Source organism: Felis catus, chromosome X (assembly GCF_018350175.1).
Source record: "Felis catus isolate Fca126 chromosome X, F.catus_Fca126_mat1.0, whole genome shotgun sequence".
In the NCBI taxonomy this organism is placed as follows: Eukaryota; Metazoa; Chordata; class Mammalia; order Carnivora; family Felidae; genus Felis; species Felis catus.
The window spans coordinates 118885911-118907427 of record NC_058386.1 but is presented as its reverse complement, the minus strand read 5'-3'; positions in this window follow the sequence as shown (position 1 = coordinate 118907427).

The following is a 21517-nucleotide window of genomic DNA, read 5'->3' as shown; positions in this document are numbered from 1 at the left end:
TTTTATGTGTACTTGAATAGAGTGTCGGGTTTAAGTTTTTCAGGTTATAGAGTTTAACACACATCATTTAGCTCTACTTTATGGTATGTAAGTGCTTTGTCCTTATTACTGAAGAGAGTATTTTCCAAAGGTAGCACTAACGCTCTCATCCCCTGTGATTTTCTGCAATGAGGCTTGCCACTCTCCCATCAAAAGAACCGGCTTCTCGAGATATGTCAGTCAGAGAAAGACAAATACCATATGATTGCTTTCACTCACATGTGGAATTTAACAAAACAAACAAACAAAGGGGAAAAAATGAGAGAGAGAGAGAGAGAGATCAAGAAACAGACTTAACTATAGAGAACAAAAACTGATGGTTCCTAGAGGGGAGGTGGGTGGGGGGATGGGTGAAATAGATGATGGGGATTGAGGGGTGCTCTTGTCATGATGAGCACCGGGTGATGTGTGGAGGTGTTGCATCACTATTTGTGCGCCTGAAACTAATATAACACTGCGTTAACTAACTGAAATTAAAGTCTGCCTCTCCAGAAACCGGGCAAGCCCATTGACCGTTTTGACCACTAAGATATTACAGAAATGGCACCGTGCGAGTTCCAGGCACAGCACAGAACAGCTCCTGCCTCCAGTCTCTTGGAAGCCAGACACCAATACGAGGGGGCTGTGAGGAAACCCTAAACCACGTAGACAGGCTGACGGCTCCCACCTTTTGCAACCACCCCAGCCCGTGAACCAGACACGTGAGCGAAGAAGCCTTCGGTCGATTCTATCCATGGCACTTGGTGGGGGGCCGGTGAGAACCACTCACCTATGCTCAGTCAGCACCGAGAACTGTGAGAAATAATACATTATTTTTCCAACTGGAAGCAATGAGGTGTTCTGTCGTGCAGCCAAAGCGAAATGCTCTTATTTATGTAAAGGCATGTCAAGGGCAAAAGAGGCAAATTAAAGGATATCTCTACGATCTCCTCCTACTTACTGCACACCCCGTTTTAAGTACTCACTCCACAGAAGCGAGACGGATCCTCGACTCAGAATTCGGTACAAATGTCAAGACTGATGATATTACACATGCAACACGAGGGTTTGAAATGACTTGCCACTTACATAATAAGGCTTTCCAGAGACAGGGGTGGGTGGCTCCCGAGGAGGTCTACAGATGGCTTCACGGGTCAGGGAAAGGGCACTGGCTTGAGGTTTTCATCATGGTTACGGGGGTGGGGCTGGGGTGAGGGCTCTCCCTGGGTGGGCCAGGGCCTACGTGGTTTGAACTTCCCACCGGCACCAAAGGAGGCGGCACCGACTTTCTTAGCACCTCGCCCAGACCTAAGGCAGGAGGAGGAGCACTGGAGCTTGAAAGCCGTCAGCAGTTAAACAACAATGGAGTCAGGCCCTTTATTATACCTGTGCTATTACATTGTAAATTTTGATGCTATATTATTTGGTACATAAAATTCGTAACCTAGGGGCACCTGGGTAGCTCAGTTGGCTAAGCGTCCGACTCTTGATTTCAGCTCAGGTTGTGATCTCACGGTTTGTGAGTTCAAGTCCTGCATCGGGCTCTGTGCTGACGGTGCGGAGCCTGCCTGGGATTCTCTCTCTCTGCCCCTCCCACGTGCACACTCTCTCTTTCTCAAATAAATAAACTTTAAAAGATTCACCTTTTAAAAAATTCATAACCTGGGGCACCTAGGTGGCTCAGTCCGTTAAGTGTCCGATTTCAGCTCAGGTCATGATCTCACGGTTCGTGACTTCGAGTCCCGCATCGGGCTCTGTGCTGACGGCTCAGAGCCCGGGGGCTGCTTCAGACTCTGTGTCTCCCTCTCTCTCTGTCCTTTCACCGTTAATGCTCTCTCTCTCTCTCTCTCTCTCTCTCTCAAAAAGAAAGAAACATTAAAAAAAAATAAAAACATAATAACCTAAAATCTAAACTTAAAAAACACATTGTTATTCATTTCTCATTACGAACTACCCTTTGCTGTACTAATACTTTTTTCTTTTCATAGTTTTATTTAAATTCTAGTTAGTTAACACACAGCATATTTAATACTTTTCTTTTTAAAAAAATTTTTTTAATGTTTTTAGTTTTGAGACAGAGAGAGACAGAGCATGAGCGGGAGAGGGTCACAGAGAGGGAGACAGAGAATCTGAAGCAAGCTCCAGGCTCTGAGCTGTCAGCAGAGAGCCCGACCCGGGGCTCGAACTCACGGAATGTGAGATCATGACCTCGGCCAAAGTTGGACGCTCAACCGACTGAGCCACCCAGGCGCCCCTAATACTTTTGTTTCTGAATTCAACAGGTCTGATACCAGTATAATAACCTATTTTTTAGAATTTTTGTTTTTATTCATTTAAAATTTATGTACATGGAAATGCACAGCTCTTAAGTATAGATGTGCTGGATTAAAATAAAATAAAATGAAGTAAAATAAATCTGTCCATGTAACCACCACCACATAGAGCATTTCTATTACCCCCAAATATTTCCTTTTACCCCTTTCAGTCAATTCCCACCCCTATTGTCAATCACTATTCTCATTGTTCTCCTCATACTTTTCACCGATCTTGATTATCACATACATGGAATCTTAGAGTCTGTACCCTTTTGTGTCTGTATTCTTTCACACAACATGGTTTTTTAAACACTGTATTAAGAAGCATTTCAAATTTACTAAAAAGTTACAAGAATTCGAATGTGAAAATCCACATACCCACCCACTAGAGCCTACCGCTACCCTCTTACTATACCTGCTTTCTCACATATCTGTCTATTCACCAATACATATTAGATTCTGATGCATATAGATATCAGTTCACGCAGGGCTTGAACTCATGGACCGTGAGATCATGACCTGAGCCGAAGTCGGACGCCCAACCGACTGCCCCAACATGCACATCTTTATAGTTGAATATGTTCTTATAGGTCCTTTTCTCTTTTAGTGGTAAATTTAATGTATAATAAAATGTTCAGGTATTAGGAGTACTATTTGTTGAATTTGGTCAAATGTATACATCTGTGTTGCCCAAACTTTCAAGGTATAGAATATCGCCACCATTCCAGAAAGCTTTCCTCATGCCTGTTTTTAGTCAAACCTCACCTTTACTTGAGATTTCTAAGTGTCGCTTTAGCTATATCCATAAGCCTTATTTTAGAATAGCTTTAGTTATAGAGTCATACAACATATTGTGATAGGTTATATTGTATTACTATTCATTTAAAAACGTTTTGTAGTGTTACTTTTGATCACGAAAGGCTTTGTGGGTTATGCTTCATGGATGCAGATTTAGTTTTCTTCTACTTTGGTATTTTACAGTGTGAAGGTTTACATCCCATCAGGAGGTCATAAAATAAAGCCAGTGGCCTATATAGTTGGCTAACATCTAAAAAATTAAATCATATGTACCAAACAGAATGCAAACATATAAGAGAGTTAACTGTCGTTTGTTACAATTTTGTTTCAACTGTTGTTTTGTTACATTATCGTTTCAATTGTGTGCGAGCGTGCGCGCGTGCGCGCATGTGTGTGTGTGTGTCCACGTGTGTGTCCAGCAGGTTCATGTGCATACATGCATGTGTACATACACTGGGTCTTGATAAATGAAGTATCCTCCTATAAAGCTGCAGTGAAAAGGGCAGAAAGTCACTGCTATAGAAAATCGAGTTTCACGTAGAAGAATAATACGATTACATTTGCATTTTATTAATACAACTCTGGCAGAAGTTTGGTGAATAGATTACAGGTGGGCAAAAGTACATGTGAGGAGAACAGTTAGAAACTTATTACAATGGTCCAGACAACAGATGGTTACTGCCCAACTAACACATTAGCTCAAGGTGTAGAAAGAAAAGGAGAGATGTACCAGATAAAGAGACTTCATAATTGATTGAAATTAGAGTTGAATGAGAAGCCTAGGCTGACTCACATATTTCTTGGATGGCTGCATAACGCCATTAATCAGATTAGAAAATAACAAAGAAGGAGCACATTTGCAAGGGAAAACACATTAGGATTTGGCTGTATCCAGTGCAGGATTTCTGTCTTCGTCTGTTTGGGCTGCTGTAACAAAAATACCATAGACTGGGTGACTTATAAACAACAGAAGTTTATCTCTCACAGTTCTGAAGGCTGAAAAATTCAAGATCAAAGTGCCAGCAGACACGGTGTCTGGTAAAGGGCCAGCTTCCTGGTTCATAGATGGCCTTCCTCTTGCCACGTCCTCACAGGATAGAAAGAATGACAGAGCTCTCTGGGGTCTCTTCCAGGAGGGCACTAATCCCCTTAGGATGGCTCTGCCCATGTGACCTCATCACCTCCCAAAGGCCGCACCTCCTAATACCATCACATTGGGGATTATGTTTCAATTATGAATTTGGGGGGCTACAAACATTCCGTTTATGGCAGGCAGTGAAAGATACCCACTTAAGGGTATCCACACATTTGCCTACATAACGCCAAGAGAGCTATCTAGTCCAGAAATACAGATTTGCAAGTTATCAAACCATAAGTTGTTGAACCTTACTAGTAGTTGAGATTGTTCAAAGAGTGAATATGATAAGAATAGAGATCTTAGAATAGAGCTCCTCCGAATACCAATATTTTGAGTCTAGGAAATAGGAGAGATCAAAATAAGGGACTTAGATTGAACTATGATAAAAGAAAGAAGGAGTAGGTTCTGGAAGCTAAGAATACTTCACAAAAGAGTTGTTGAAGTGCCAAATGCTGCAAAGAAATCAAATAAAAAAGAATTGAATTTAGCGACCAGGAATCAGTGACTTTGGCAAAAGCCGTCTCATTCAATTTTGACAATATCATGATGTTGGAAGCTCTGGTATTCTGACAAACGTTTAACCAGCTCTCTGAAAAAGACAGACGGGGTAGACGTATATTCTTAGTGAATTTCAATGATCCTAAGGATTGTGCAGCATGCAACTTACAAATACTAATAAAATATACAACACTCTCGATTGTAAACTGTCAATTCTATTTAGTCAAGTTATCCTCACAGAATCCTTTTGTTGATTTTTGCCAAACTCCTATATTCTGGCCACAGCTGGTGAATCAATGTAGTCTCTCATCAATGTTGGTTGATATTGTCACTTATGTTATGATGAAAGGGAAACATCAAAGGTGAATATCAAAACTCAACTCATTCTGTCTAGAACAGGAGTCAATTTTTGGTAAATTGTAGGATAGTTTTCTAACATTGGAAGAATAGGTCATTCATTTCTGCTCTTCATAATGTAATGGTTACAGGTGTGAACACTTTTAAGCTTAATCTGCGTTACTAACACTTTTTCTATCACTGTATTAAATCTAGAAAAGCACCAGAACAATAATCCAAGCTCTGGTTTGTATCATTTTGCTGATTTCCAAGGTGTAAATACTCCCACCATGCAAACTACCAACATGTCACTGTTCAGGGAGCTAGACAGAGATACACAGCAGATACACTGTATATTGTTTCCAGCATACAGATTCAATAGATGTAATAACCTCAAGAATTCAGAAAAAAAAAAAAAGAATTCAGGTAATAAAGTATAATAAAACAGGAAGTTACGAGTTTTGAGTATTACTTACCTTATAAAAATGTAATTTGTTTGCCTCCAGGTTTATATAATTTATTTTCAATGGTGGCTTGAAACATCCCTGAAAAGTTAACAACTGCCCCTTGCACAGCAAAGAGAATAGTCTCAGACATGAATCTGGTGACTGTGGTCTACTCTCGGGTCCAGCAAGTATGATTTTGATCAAGTACTTTACCATTTGGAGTCTCGATTTCCTCATCTTCAAATTAAGGATCCGAACATTTATTTTGAATGTGCTTAGGATCCTTAGAAATAATGAATATAACTCACACATGTTAGACCCTCAGTATATAGAAACCGTTATCATTCTTTTCCTTAGTGCGAAAGACTGGTGATCAGAGTCCCATGTGCATTTGTTGTTGTTGTTAAATTATTTTTTAACTTTTCCGTATGGTCTCTCTTGACTTGGAAGAGCCCAGTTGATTTTGAGAATATCTTCTTTCTTTTTAACTGAATTTCCCATTAAAGTTTCTAATACTATTAAGGGCTTTTCAAAATTGACTGTAATTCCCATGCTGTCTGACTGGTTAGGCATTTCCTTCTTTGAATTCCTAGCAGAAGAGTAAGTGGGGAAGCATGACGCAATTTCAGGAAGATCCTAAAAGTGCCATCTGATTAGGTGATGACTGATGTGAAGTCATATATCCAGCAATTATTCACATAGGCCTGGGGCATGGGCAAAGGGAGGAGATTCAGCTATTGTGAGTCTCAAAACAAAAGCGAGTCTGTTCTCTAAAAAACTCATCTTTCCCCTTTTCAGTTCTTTTGATTCTTTCCCACAGATGTGATATCCTTGACATCATCCAGAAATGGTTACATATACTGAGCATTTGAATGTCAGATGAATGGCCTTGAATACTGCTTTTGAGTGTTGTATTTCATTTAATCTATTTATAAGTTCTATTTTGCAAAGGGAAAATCTATTACCTACTGAAGTCATATTCATAACTACTTATCTATGTGTTTGCATGACATTCCCCTTAGTATTTGCGATATCAAAATCAAGCTCGATAGCAATCTAGGTTACTTAGGCAAATAAAAGAGAAACATTTGTTTCTCAAGCCCAAGGTTTTAATTTAACATAACAGAATGGCTATTTTTTTACCCCTTAAAATTATCTCTATTGAAATAACTTCTCAAAGAAACAAAAAAATATTTAAAGTGTCCAATTTGCTACATATCATCACTCTTTTCAACACACAATTTAAAGCTAATGTGGTTAATGGAAATAAAAGATGACAGATGCTTTATATTAAAAATCATTTCATGTCATCAAAAAAACCCACCTTAAGCCTATAAAAATAATCATGAGATTCCAAATAAGATCATTCATTATAATGATATTTTAGCTGGGTTTCAAGACCACATTCGTGTAAGAAAACTCATGTGAATGAAAGTACAGGCAAAATGTGATGATGCTAAGAAAATGAATGCCCAGTTGAAGAACTTACAGAGTAAATTATCAGGGCCATTATTCAAAAAAAAACATTTTTTTTTTTACTCTCTCCTTCTAGTCCCTTGGGAGGACTGTACTTCATGGCCCCCTTGTGGTTGGGTGAAGTCACACGGCTAGTTTGGACTAAGAGTTCTGAGTAGAAGTAACAGGGCATAGTTGGACCAGGGCATTTAAACACCAGTGTGAGTCCATCCAGATCTCCCTCTTCCCCTCTTCCCCCACCCTCTTTCTACCTGGGAGGTAGCCTCTAAAGGCTTGGTCTTTTTTAGTGAAAGAAGCAACTTTGTTATTTATGTCGGATCCCACATACCACACTTGATAGCTTATGCTAATGAGGTGACTTGTGTTGAGCCCCTAGATAGTTTTTACCAAGGAAATAATTTATGATGGGAGCTGGCCATGTCAGAAAGACCCATCATGTGATTAAAGGGTTGATGACAGCCCAACGTCTAGGGAGTGGGAGGTTGAATTCAATCTCCTAACCAGTGATTCAATCAATCATGCCCACATAATGAACCTCCAATAAAAAGCCCCAGTAAAAGTCGTGACACCAAAGCCTGGGTGAGCTTCCCTGGCTAACAATACTCTGTGTGAGGAGGGGGAACTGTTCTCACTCCACAGGGAAGAGGCTGCCTCAGCTTCCCAGCTGGTACACGCCCAAACCTTGTGCCGTCTCTCCTTTTAGCTGGCTCTGGACCGTATCTTCCTACGTCTCTCAAAGCCACGGGTGCAAAGCTTCTTCTTCATTGGCTTTTCTTCTTTGTTGTCAAGTTCTAACTCTACACACAAAGACGTTTTTGCCAGCCTTCTTCCAACATCCGCCGTTTTAATAGAATCACAGCCACTTTGGCCACTTTTTCTCTGCCTCCTCTGTTGCTTCATCAGCATCCCACACCCAAATGCTCTCTTCTGGGACGTTAACCACTGCTTCCAAACTTATTTTCCTGGATGTTTTTTTGATAGTTTTCCTTTTCTATTAGGGTCCAAATTGCCATTTCCAACTGCCTCGTCGATACCCCATAAGGATGACTCGTTAAGTCCATCAAACCCACAGTCTAGAGCAATGTACAAACTTCACCTCAGCTTTTTCCTGGCCCTCCTCTTTCTGCATTCTCCACTGCAGCGATCGGCCATTACGACAATTCTGTCATCATGTCTCACTGGGATATTTAAAAGCTTCCTAAACCGTGCTAACTCCGTTTATATTTCCTTCTTAAAAAAATTTCAGACTCCCCATTGCTAGCATGATAACATTTATACTCCCTAGCCTGGTACTCAAGACTTCCAAAAATCTCATCTCAAACACCCTTCCAACCTTATGTTCTATTTCTATCCTTTACACGCACTCAGTGTTCCAGCCCAACCGAGTTAGTTGTTATTCTCCATTAACCTCCTCCGTATCCCCCTCTCTGCTTTTGCTAATATTGGAATAAATAACTGAGGTTCTTCTCACTCTGCATATCCAAAGTCTTACCACCCTTTCAGGCCCAACTCTAACCTTAAACACACATTTTGTATTCATGCTGACTACAGCCACAGATGTAGGTTAAGAGGTGTTCTTGCTGCTGTCCTGGCCCAAGGCGACCCCTAGTGGTTAGACCTGCCCAGATCACTTCCTGGTAAAGGTACTCGCTTCAAGTCAACAAAACACAAACTGAAATCAGACGTTATCTTTCCACTTGTGTAGTAAGAAATTATATAGGAAAATATAAGGTGAAGTAAGGTAACATATTGCTTGAGGCCTTATAGTTTTCTAAGGGATACAAATAAACTGTGAACTACTGGTATATAAAGGCTCCTAGAGCCATGACCATGATTTTCCTAGATAGAGTAGCCTTTTAAAAAAACTAAGCCTTTAAAAAAACTAAGCCGGGTATCACATGTTTTTATTCATATGTGGAAGCTGAGAAACGTAACAGAAGACCATGGGGGGAGGGAAAGAAAAAGAAAAGTTACAAACAGAGAGGGAGGCAAACCATAAGAGACTCTGAAATACAGAGAACAAACTGAGGGTTGATGGGGGGGAGGGTGGGAGAGAAGGGAACATGGGTGATGGACGTTGGGGAGGGCACTTGTTGGGATGAGCATTGGGTGTTGTATGTAAGCAATGAATCACAGGAATCTGCTCCAGAAGCCAAGAGCACACTGTATACACTGTATAATAGCTAACTTGACTATATTTATCTATCTATACCTATATCTATATCTATATCTATATCTATATCTATATCTATATCTATATCTATATCTATATCCATATCCATAATCATATCTATATATCTATATATCTATATATCTATATATCTATATCTATATCTATATCTATATCTATATCTATATCTATAGAAATATAGAGTCTCTCTTAGCCTTGTGTATCTCCTGCATCAGAGTAACAGAATTACAGTTAAACAAAAAATGTGTCAATTTTTTTACTGTCTGACTCCCTCCGCTAACTTACGAGCTCCATGACGGTTGGAGTTTGTCTGACCTGTTCACTTGGTATAGTGCCTGCTACATAGCGGGGACTCATAAATTTATGGAATGAACGATCTTGCCCTCACAGAAGTAGGAACCCATATATTTGTTAAATGAACAAACTTTCCCTGCAAAGGTTTTACTCAACATTTCTCAGTGTTAGAAACAAAATTCATGTTTGTATTCTGTGTTCTATAATCTGGTACATATTATTGTGCAACTCTACTCTTTTTGCCTGGGCCGCAGTTTCCCCAGCTTGGTCGTCTGAGAAAGCAATCGCAACTCCTGCTGTAGAAATAAATATGATTTACATAAAACCTCACATCTTCGCGTCCCTCCCTTTTCTTCAAATGATACGGCTCAGGTTTTCATGACCGAGACTTGCAATTTTTGAACCAAGTGCATCACTTAGGTGTAAGCTAACTGTTCACGACGTGCCTTTCTAATATGGAAAACACTAGCTACAATAGGATTCGATGTTGTTGAAACGCTAAGTCGTTCCTTTGAAAAATGAGTATGTTTTGAGGCCTGCAGAATGTAATTAAATCAATCTAAATTTGCAGAATGAAGAAGTAATTTCTCATCATTTTCCATTAGCTTATTTTGTTTTCTTTTCATTCACATAAAAAATTAGGAGAGAAATCTTCAATGACTCCCCATTATCTATGGAATAAAGTGTGGGGGCTTCTTATTCTGGTATTAAGGTCAACCACAAGTGTTGCAATGGTCTGAATAATTGCCTTGAATGAATCAAACTGGCACACCCAAACATTGGCCCCAAGATGATAATCAGATATAGCTATTACTTACTGAGAGGTAAGATTAGGCATTTTAACCTATTCTGAATTCTTACAGCTATCCCGAGGTAGGTATTATTCATACCCTTTTCACAGATTAGGAAAGAGGCTCATAAATGAAGAATAATATAAAAGAGATCACAGGAAGGGTCTGAGCTAGAATTCAGCCCCAGCTGTGTCTGGCTCCAAAGCCTATATTTTTTCCATTGAGGTATGCTGCCCCAAAATTACAATGATTAATAAAAAATCAGAGTCAGGGCGCCTGGGTGGCTTAGTTGGTTGAGTGTCCAACTTCAGGTCAGAATCTCATGGTTTGTGAGTTCAAGTCTCACGTCCGGCTCTGTGCTGACAGCTCAAAGCCTGGGACCTGCTTTGGATTCTGTGTCTCCTCTCTCTGCCTCCCCCCCCAAAATAAATAAACATTAACATTTAAAAAAAAATAATCAGAGTCTACACCCAATTAGTATTGAGGCAGATTCCAAGTCTATTGTAGCCAACGCACGTTAGCAGAGACCCATCCCTTAGTTCGCATGTACACACTGGCTCTCCCACAACCGTATCTCCATAAGCTATGTAGCAAAGAATCTTCCAGTGTATTTTGAGGCTTAATTTTACTATCACCATAGTTTCTTCTTCCTAGTTGGCTGCTATTAATTTTTCTTATCATAAAAAAGGTTTGGGGGCACATTTCAAACTCCCATTTCTCCTCTAACCACTTCCTGACATCCTACATACGTGGCTTATCAACACAGGAAACCCTAGGTAATTATGTCTCACTTAGGGATTCGGCCTCAGCAGGGTAACCCCAGGCCCTAGGGAGCTCCGATAAATCCATTTAATAGAAGCAAGATAAATTGACTAAACTAGAGGACACGCCCAGTGGCCTTATATTCATCTCTTTCCTAGGCCTCACCCTAGGCTTTTATATCATGATAGTGCTATTCTAAGTTCATTTATGCTGAAAGTTCAACTCTCTATCTCTACAGACCAGTTTGTCACAGTGAATTCTATGAGAGCAGATATGATTCTTCTATGTGGAGTAAACTGAGGGAAAAGGGCTTTGAACTTTGCTTCAGCATAAGTTTTAGAACGAGTTTCTGGACAGTATGTGAAATTTTTATGTGAATCATAGCACATACATATCCAAAAACATTTGAGGGGGATGGGTCCACTGCTTTCATCAGATTCTCCACAGGATCTTTGAATCCTCCCCCCAAACTGAGACCCACTGCCTTTAAGTTTAATGTGTAGCTAACTCTTCCCTGACTTTTATTCTTCTCTTGTCCACTCAGTGAGTTTGGCAGGCAGGTTGGTGGTCAAACAAGTATACGGCTATTGATCTGCGTGGGGGTGGCATTAATGGAGTCTTAATGGGAAATATGCAGTGTAGAACAGCTGATAAGGTTGAAAAAGCACATAGAAATGTGTGAGTAAGCCCTAGGAAGTAATAAAGTGTTGGGGTATATATCTTGGGCACCTAGTAAGTTCTGCAGAGCACCAGATGAAGAATTAAGAAATCCTGGGTCTTGTTAGGATACTCACAAATAGTAGCTTGACTCTCATCAGGGAAAGAAATATCCCCAAGAGCATTAACCCCTCTTTGAAGATTTATCTCTCTTCTCTAAAGCCCTATAATCTCATCCAAACATTTGAAGAGCCCCCTCCTTTACAGTGTGCTGAACTTCTAAACGTAGCAAAATACACTGCAGTATTTGGAAAACACGACACACTAAAGAGAAGAAAAGCACATTGACCCTTCCGTCCTGTAATTTTCTTTTGTCTTGGCAGTAATATTACAAAAGCATATTCACGTGGTAAGTGGGATACAATGGGTGAATGAGGCTGCATGATTCCCTGCCATTGTGTGAAGGTACCGGGAGGATACAGTTAACCCCAGTCTACTCCTTAATAACACTGTGTCCACTCAAATTCCTATCACAAAGCCCTCGGCACTCTTATGCCTTATTGTGCTATTACTAGTTTCCACTTCAGTTCATATCGTAATATGTTTCATTTAAATCCCAGTCTATCAAATTCATCTTCACATTTATATGCCACTTACTGTCTCATCTCTCTAGCTCAGAAGTTGCTTTGGTGAAGCATACTATAGTGGTGTATTTTCATAGATGACATTTAGAATGTGGAATGCTCAACGGAAATTCATTAGCTTGCTTGCATACACACACACACACACACACACAATTTATTTTAAAAAACAGTGGGTTTAATAACATCCATGGTAAATCCAATCACGATTACTTTCTTGACTTCTCTGTTATTATAAGAAATCTTGCTAACTGTATTGGGTTTATTTTCCTCTTATCTGATTTGTTGCTATTATTCTGGAAAGTTTTCTTTTACGAAGAAACCCTTCTTGGGAGTGATCAACATGCTCCCTTAGAATGTCATATAATATATACACTGTGAAAACATACCAGGATGGCAAATAACAGCTCTCCCTTGCATTACTCTGCCTGGCACTCCCTGTTCATTCTTACTGGATATATTATTACTTCCTCACTCCTTTTTTAACTACATAATTCTCCATATGTACTAAAGGCATTAGTAACATTAAATGCGTTTATGCCCATGGTCTGGTCTAAAAGATGTTTACTCCTGGGATAAATAATTAACATTTTAGGGGTGCCTGGGTGGCTCAGTCGGTTAAACATCCGACTTCGGCTCAGGTCATGATCTCACGGTTCGTGGTTCGAGCCCCGCGTCGGGCTCTGTGCTGACAGCTCAGAGCCTGGAGCCTGCTTCGGATTCTGTGTCTCTTTCTCTCTCTGCCTCTCCCCACTCACGCTCTGTCTCTCTCTCCTTCAAAATTAACATTGAAAAATTTTTTAAAAAATAATAATTAATATGTTAACAGAAGGGAAACTTAATGGTTGGCCATGGTTTCCTGACCTTTAGCCAAACTTTAGAAGAATGGTATTTTTTTAATAAAAGAAAATATATATATTAAACTTCTGGTCAGTACGGCTCAGTGAGTTTATACATTCACACACATTTTCCAATCATATAGCAATGACAGCCTAAAACAAAAAAAAACAAAAGTCATGTGCATTCTCACAAATATGATACATATCTCTGAAGACCAGAAACAGAATCACAAAGCAGTGGGTAGGCTGGACTCATAAGCTTCCAGTGTTCTAAATCAAAAGGCAGCATTGGAGGCTTGGTGGAAGTTTGGAAGGATAAGGGAAAATACAAGTATTCAATTTCATAGAAAATAATACCAAGAAGAGAAAACAAAACAAAAAAACCAAACAAATAAAACCCAAACAGGCCTAGGTATTTTTGGTAAGGACATCTACTTAATAGGTGAACAGTCTCGATTTATATGATCTTTTTCAGAGGATAGAAAAAGAGGGTAGAGAACGGAGAGATGGAAAATATATCGATGATGGCAATAATGACAATAAGAAGGCAATAAAGTAGACAGACACATCCTGAAAGACATCAGGATGTATTATTAAAAATTACTTTTTTTTCATAGAAAGAGAAGCCATTAGAATAGAATTGGGAACCCCAAAAAAGACACAAGAATACATGAAAATAATATATGAAAGGGAGGTCAGCAAGTCAGTGGAGAAAAGATGGCTATTCAATAAATGGTTCTGAACAACTGGTTATCCATCGAAAAAATAAAATTATATTTTCTTATCTATTACAAAAATTAATTCTATATGGATTAGAGATGTAAATGACAAAAATATGTTTTCAAAATTATTAAATATTCAAGACAACGAAGTGATCTTGAAGAATGGTTTCTTAAAGAAGATACAAACACACGAAGAGATGATAATAGTAATAAATTCATCTACAATAAATTAACATCTTATATGACAAAAAGCATAAAAAATAGAAGCAAGGAGTGATGTCGGCATCATGGTGAAATAAAATGTCCCTCATTTTTGTCCTTTCCCCCAACAAGAATAACTTGGTATCCATCCACAGACAGAAGTGTCTTTGTGGGAACACTGAAGAGGGTAAGAAGACCATCACTTTACTGCATCACTCCTCTTCCAAGGCAGCACAGCTTAGGGCTAAGAGACGCATAGTTGGCCTATGACTTCTCTCACAGGGAGAAGGGAGAGCAGGAGTACCCGGCATCCCCAGCTATAAGGGATGCTGTCAAAGAAGTTGCTTACCTTCTCACGCCGTCCGGGATACAGAATTGAGAGCAGCATGAGTAGGAAGCAGGAAGAGGCTGGGACTCTTGAGGACATTAAGGAGACACAGATCCAACTAACTATATCACAGATTCCACTGAGAAGCCTGCCCGGGAAATTAAGAAGGGCACCTGTTGTGATGAGCACCGGGTGATGTATGGAATTGTTGAATCCCTGTATTATACACTGAAACAAATATAACGCTGTATGTCAACAAACTGGAATTAAGACAAAACGTTAAAAAAAGAAGCCTGCCCAGGAGTGGCTGGGAACACCTCAGCCACAGATGCCCCCAGTAGGCCCATGGGCACCCCCCAGTGCTCAGATGCCTTACCCACAGACACCTCCCCGTTGTGGCTAGCCCCCTGCACACATTTCCAACTGGGGCAGTGATAGAGACCTTTGGCAGATGACTAGCGGGCTTGTGCAGAAAGCTGGCCCAAATCTGCCGGCCAACAAGAAACCACAAACTTCAGCTTTAGCACCACTTTCAGGAAACCAAAAAGGACACTGCCAGCATCCAGTTTGGTGCACTGCAGGATCTAGGGAAGGTTTATGAACTTAAGAGTTCTACCTCAAGAGGTAGCAAGAACAATGGAATAAGTCTGGAATAAGAAGGTCTGAGAAAGCCTCCAAATCACTAACAAGGCTGACAGAAGGTGTTTCTTTCTTGGAGGCAGTTAGTAAAAACTGTAAGAGGTGACTGCTACTTCAAGTGTAGAGACAGAAACACAAAACTTTAAGGAATAAGAGAAATCAAAGAAACTTACACCACCAAAGGATCACAATAATCTTCCAGCAGCCAATCCCAAAGACATGAAGATCTGTGATTTACCTGATAAAGAATTCAAACCAGCTGTTTTAAGGAAATCCAGTGAGCTACAAGAAAGCACAGGAAGACAGTTCAAAGAAATAAAGAAAACAATTCATTAACAAAATGAGAACTTCAACAAAGAGACAGAAATTATAAAAAAAAAAAAAAAAAAAAAAAAAAAAAAAAAAAAAAAAAAGAACCAAACAGAAATTCTGTCATAGAGAGCTACAACAGCAGAACTGGTCTAACAGAAGAAAGAATCTGTGAGATAGAAGTAAGGAAGGGTTGAGCTTCCGACTTTGGCTCAGGTCATGATCTCACAGTTCGTAGATTCAAGCCCTGCATCAGGCTCTGTGCTGACAGCTTGGAGCCTGGAGCCTGCTTTGGATTCTCTGTCTTGCTCTCTCTTTTCCCCTCCCCTGCTGTCTCTCTCTCTCACTCTCGCTCTCTCTCTCTCAAATAAATTAGCATTAAAAATTTTTTTTTAATGTTTTTGAAATTTTCCAACAGATTAGAACAAAGAAAAAAAAGAATAGAAAAAGTAAAGAAAGCCTACTGCGTGTATGGAATACTGTCATAATAAACCAATTTGTGAGTTACTGGAGTTTCAAAAGGAGAGGAGAAGGAGAACAGGTCAGAAATCTTATTGAAAGAAATAATGGCTGAGAACATCCAAATATGCAGAGAGATCTGGATATCCAAGTTCATGAGTCTCATAGGTCACCAAACTCAACATAAAAAGATCCTCTCTAAGACACATTATAATATAATTATCAAAAACCAAAAACAAAGAGAGATTTCAAGGAACAAGAGAAAAGAAGCTTAAAACTTACAAGGGAACCCCTTGAGATTCAGAGCAATTCTTCAGGCCAGGAAAGAGTGGGATGATACAGTCAAAGAGCTGAAAGAAAAAAATTGCCAAACAAGAACACCTGGCAAAGTTATCCTTCAGGAATGAAAGGGGCAGAAAGACCTTCCCAGACAAACAAAAGCTGGGGCAATCTATCACAACTGGACTTGCCTCACAAGAAATGTTGAAAGGAGTCATTCAAGTTGAAATGAAAAGATATTAGCTAGTATCGTGAAAACACATGAAAATATAAAACACGCTGGTAAAGGCAAGTATATAGTCAAATTCAGAATACTCTAACACTATAATATGGTGGTGTTTTAACCACTTAAGTCTAGTATAAAGATTAAGGGACAGCAGTATTAAATTTAACTATACCTATAGATCATATGTTAATGGATATACGATATAAAAAAAAGATAAATTGCGAAATCGAAAACATAAAAAGGGAGAGAGTAAAAGGGTATAGTTGAGCATTGATTGAAGTTGTTATCAGCATAAAATAGATTGCATATGTTTCAGGTAAGCCTTATGGTACTCACAAAGCAAAAACCTATGGTAGATTCACAGAAGATAAAAGAGAGGAACCTAGACATATCACTATAGAAAATCATCAACTCAAAAAGGAAGCTAGCAAGAGATGAAGAAATGAATAAAGGAACTACAGAACATCCAGAAAAAATATAATGGCATTAGTAAGTCCTTACATATCATTAATTACCCCAAATGAAAATGCACTAAATTCTCCCATCCAGTAGATTGTGTGGCTAGATGGAAAAAGAGAGAAAACCCAATTCTATGCTGCCTACAAGGGATTCAATTAGCTTTAGGGATACAAATAGGCTCCAAGTGAAGGGATGGTAAAGATATTCCATGCAAGTGGAAACTAAAAGAGAGCAGAAAAACCAAACTGTAAGCCCAAAACAGAAACAAGAGACAAAGAAGATTATTATACAATGAAAAAGGAACCAATTCACCAAGAAGATACAACAATCATAAATGTATCTGCACACAAATTGGAGTACCTAAATATATTAAGCAAATACTTATAGGTCTGAAGGGAGAAATAGACAACACTACAATAATAGCAATGGATAGGTCATCCAGACAGAAAGTCAACAAGGAAACATTGGACTTGAACTATACTTTGGACTACAGGGATTTAACAGACTTATACAGTCCATTCCATCCAACAGCTTCAACATACACATTCTTCTCAAGCACACATGGAATCTATTCTCCAAGATAGATCATATCAAGGGTCACAAAACAAGTCTTAGCAAATTTCAGAAGATCCAAATTATACCAACTATCTTTGCAGACCACAGTGGTATGAAACTAGAAACCAGTAACATGAGGAAAGCTTAAAAATTCACAAATATGTGGTAATTAAACAATACAATCCTGAACAATCATTGGGTCAAAGAAGAAATCAAAGGACAAATAAGAAATACCTTGATATAAGTTAAATTGGAAATGCAATATACCAAAACCTATGGGATGCAGTGAAAGCAGTTCTAAGGAGGACATTTATAGAAATGAATGCCTACATTTAAAAAAAAGAGAGATCTCAAATAAACAACCTAACATTAAATCTCAATGAAACCAAAAACAAACTAAGCCCAAAGTGAGCATAAGGAAAGAAAATAACAAAGATCAGAGCATAAATAAATAAAATAGAAGCCAGAAAAACAATAGAAAATATCGATAAAACTAACAGCTGGTTTTTTTTTAATGTTTGTTTATTTTTGAGAGAAAGAGACAGAGTGTGAGTGGGAGAGGGGCAGAGAGAGAGGGAGACACAGAATCGGAAGCAGGCTCCAGGCTCCGAGCTGTCAGCACAGAGCCTGACGCGGGGCTTGAACTCATGAGTGGTGAGATCATGACCTGAGCTGAAGTCAGATGCTTAACCGGCTGAGTCACCCAGGCACTCCTAAGAGCCAGCTTTTTAAAAAAAGATATACGTTGGGGCGCCTGGGTGGCGCAGTTGGTTGGGCGTCCGACTTCAGCCAGGTCACGATCTCACGGTCCGTGAGTTCGAGCCCCGCGTCGGGCTCTGGGCTGATGGCTCAGAGCCTGGAGCCTGTTTCTGATTCTGTGTCTCCCTCTCTCTCTGCCCCTCCCCCGTTCATGCTCTGTCTCTCTCTGTCCCAAAAATAAATAAAAACGTTGAAAAAAATTTAAAAAAAGATATACGAATTTAACAAATCAATAGCTAGACTAAGAAGACCAAGACTAACTAAAATAAATACAATCAGAAATAACAGAGAAGACAAAAGACAGCATCCTTTCATGAGAAAAGTCTCAGCAAGTTGTGTATAGTGGGAATACACCTCAACATAATAAAGTCCATATATGACAAACACACAGCTGATATCATATTAAGTAATGAAAGACTGAAGCTCCCCTTCTAAGATCAGGAAGAAGACAAGGGTTCCAACGCTCACCACTCATATTCAACATGGTACTGGGAGTCCTAGCTAGAGCAATCAGGCAAGAAAAAGGAATAAAAGGTATTCAAATTGGAAAAGAAGAAGTAAAATTGTCTCAGTCTGCAGATGTTATGATCTCATAAGAAAAAATCCTAATGAACCCACCAAAAAACTGTCTGCACTAATCAAAAGATTTAGTAAAGTTGCAGGATAGAAAAGCAACAGATAGTGTTCAGCTGTGTTTCTATACACTAACAACAAAGCATAGAAATAAAGAAAACAGCAATAAAGAAAACACTCCCATTCATAATAGCATCAGAAAAACTAACATACTTGGGAATGAACTTAACCAAGGAAATGAAAGATCTGTACACAGAAAACTACAAGGCTTTGATGAAAGAAACTGAAGAGACCACAAATGGAAAGATATTCCGTTCATAGACTGGAAGAATGAATTTTGTTAAGGCGTCCATACTGCAAAAAATCATCTATAGATTCAACGAAATCCTTTTCAAAATTCCAATGGTATTTTTCACAGAAATAGAAAAAAAACTATCTTAAACTTTGTATGGAACCCCAAAAGACCCTGAATAGCCAAAGCAACACTGAGAAAGAAGAACAAAGCTGAAGGCCTCACACTTCCTGATTTCAAACTGTACTTCAAAACTAAAGTGATCAGAACAGTATGGTTCTGGCACAAAAGTAATCACATAGACCCATAGAGCAGAATCAAGAGCCTAGAATGAAACCCTTACATTATGCAGTCAACCAATATTTTATAAGAAAGTTAAGAATACTGAAAGGGGAAAGAATACTTCTCTTCAATAAATGATGTTGGGAAAACTGGATAACTATATGCAGAAGAATGAAATTGGATCCCTATCTTACACCACTCAGGAAAATTAAATAGAAATAAATTAAAGACTTAAACATAAGACTTGAAATCATACAACTTCTAGAAGAAAACTTCAGCGAAAACCTCCTTGACAGTGGACGTAGGCAACGACTTTTTTGGATCTGAGACCAAAAGCATAAGCAACAAAAGCAAAAATTAATGTTAGACTACAACAAAATGAAAAGCTTTTGCACAGCAAAAGAAACAATCAACAAAATGAAAAGGCAACCTACTTAATGGAAGAATATATTTGTGAACCATATATCTGATAAGGGGTTAAAATTCAAAAGACATAAAGAACTCACTTAATAGCCAACCACCCCCCCCCCAACACAATCTGATTAAAAATGGCAAAGGACCTGGATAGACATTTTTCCGAAGCAGACATTCAAATGGCCGAAGGTTCATGAAAAGGTGCTTTATGTTACTAATCATCATGGAAATGTTACAATGGCAATCATCGAAAAGACAACAAGTGCTGCCTGGTGAGGATGTGGAGAAAACAGAACCCTTGTGCACTGTTGGTGGGAATATAAATTGGTATAGCTGCTATGGAAAACACTATAGAAGCTCCTCAAACATTAAAAACTAAAACTAAAATACAATCCAGAAGTCCTACTTCTGGGTATATAGCCGAAGGAAATAAAATCAGGACCTCAAAGACACAGCTACACTCCAATGTTTACCGTAGCATCACTCACTATAGCCAAGATACGGAAACAACCTAAGTGTCCATCTATGCATGAATGGATAAAGAAGATGTGATATATGTATATTATGGAATATCATTCAGCCTCAAGAAAGAGAAAATCCTGGCTTTTATGACAATACAGATGGTTCTTCAGGACACTGTGTTAAGTGAAATAACTCAGACAATGAAAGATATATGATCTCATTATACATGGGATCGAGAAAAGCCTAACTCTTAAGGGAGTTCCCAGAGTAGGAGGATCCTAAGCTCAACTCATCCCAAGGATACACCTAGATAACCTCCCTATCAGTGTAAATAATCCAGAAAAAGACCCAAAGACTGACAGAACAAACTCCACACCTGAAATATAGAGAAGAGGTGACACTGAAACGGCAGGAAGGGTGGAGACATAGTCAGGAACCAAACTGACCTACAAGACTGTGTCCACAGGCAGAAGACATACCACAAGCATGAAGAAGGGAGAGAAGCAGACCCCACCCCAGGCACCCCAGGCATGGGGGACCCATACTGGGAAGACAAATCCCCATAACATTTGACTTTGAAAACCAGAGAGCTTTCACATCACAATTTCTTACCGTCAGTGGGGTTTATTACCTAGAGCTTTGAAAATCAGTGGACTTAGCTCAGGGAGAGCTAGAGGGCTATAAGAAACTGAGTTCCCACACTTAAACAGACAGCATAACAAAGCCCCGCAGACATACAGCATTGAAAAATGCCTAGGGCAAATAAGATTTATTTACTCAATTCAGAACAGGTACTGGAGGGGCAGGAATCTTTGGGAGACTTTTCCAAGAACAAAAGAGATGGCAGGCGCCATCTTCCTCCTTGCCCCCAGCCTAGATACACGGCCACCTGCAGGAACCCGAGCAGCCTGAACGCTCTCCATCTAGCTTGCTAACAGCACTCATCGCCTCACACTCTTCTGTGGACCTGCCCCCTACAAACAGCCCTCAGCAGTTCTCCAAAGCCACCGTAGGTCCTCTTCCACAGCAGACCCGCGCAAACCTTGTGAACACCACATGCCCCCACCCCACCTTCTCCGGCAGACCTGCGCCATCCAACAGGCCCTCAGCAGGGGTCCTTCCAAAGCAGCGCCATAGACACGGCAGTGTGCTAGCAGCCCCGACGGGGCCCGGCACCGCTTCTAAGCGACCCCTGCCCTGGGGATAGGGGAAGGTAATCACAAACACCCGTCAGACTGCAGTCCCAGCAGTAGGCGGGGGGAAGACATCTGGTTTGACTGCAGGCCCTGCCCACCAGTGAAAGAACACAGGGAAAGCACCCTGCAATTCCGTTCCACTGCAGCTATGGCAAATGCCTG